This window comes from Apteryx rowi, unplaced genomic scaffold (genome assembly GCF_003343035.1).
Source record: "Apteryx rowi isolate R43461 unplaced genomic scaffold, aptRow1 scaffold_190, whole genome shotgun sequence".
NCBI lineage: Eukaryota > Metazoa > Chordata > Aves > Apterygiformes > Apterygidae > Apteryx > Apteryx rowi.
In genome coordinates this window covers 130,283-131,041 of record NW_020448197.1, presented here as the reverse complement: position 1 = coordinate 131,041, position 759 = coordinate 130,283, and the positions used below count along the sequence as shown (strand labels likewise).

The 759-nt window shown below is 73.4% G+C and overlaps 1 protein-coding gene across 1 annotated transcript in view; it reads left to right on the top strand.

Moving 5' to 3' along the window:
• The first annotated feature begins 491 nt into the window (after positions 1–491).
• The window catches only part of WDTC1 (WD and tetratricopeptide repeats 1), a 26,435-nt gene continuing 26,167 nt past the window's right edge, over positions 492–759 (top strand). Inside the window, exon 1 of the mRNA XM_026062562.1 lies at positions 492–675. The gene's annotated coding sequence lies outside the window, so the exon portion shown is untranslated. The remainder of the gene's footprint in view (positions 676–759) is intronic.

Genomic DNA, 759 nt, shown 5'->3' with positions numbered 1-759 from the left:
GCAGAGTGGCTGGTTTTAAGTAGCCCCCAGCTTGGATGAAGGAGGAGGAAGGCACGGGAGAGCCCCCGAAAGAGGGACGGAGCCGGGCCCCGAGGGCTCCAGCCCTGCTGGCACAGGGCCCACAGGGAAGGCGGCCACCTCCTCCCTCAGCCGACTACAGCTCCCAGCAGCCCTTTCGCCGCGCGCCGCTCCCGCCGCTCCCGCCCGCCTCTCTCCGCGCCGATTGGCCGGGCCCTTCGCGAAGCGCTCTCCACTTGCCGTTGGCTCGGGGGGCTGCCAATCAAGGGGTAGCGGCGGTTGTGAGGGCAGGACGGGGAGGTATTCTAGGACGCGACTTGCGCCGTTTGCGCGGGGCTGAGGCCGCCGTGGGTGAGAGGGGGGTGGTGGCGCAGTTGGCGTGGCGCATGCGCGGAGCTGCGCTGGGAGAGCAGCGGCGGGGGGGGGTGCTGCTGAGCCCCAGACAGCTGGAGGGGGTAAACGGGGGAGGGGGCGGGGGGGCATGGCCAGGGCCTAGGCCGGGCCGAGCCTGAGGGCCCTCCCCGCGCTGTGGGGCCGCCGCCGGGGCCTGCGGGGCCCTTGTGGCTCCCCCTCCGCTCGGTCCCGCTCTTCCCCCCGCATGGATGGAGCCTCGCAACTTCCAGTGCCCGCTGCGCCCGCACCCGGGAGGCCTGACAGGTAACGGTCCCCCGGGCCGGTCGGCCCCTTCCCGCCCCCACAGGTACCCCCCGGCCAGGAGCCCCCTTCCCTGTCAGTTATCCC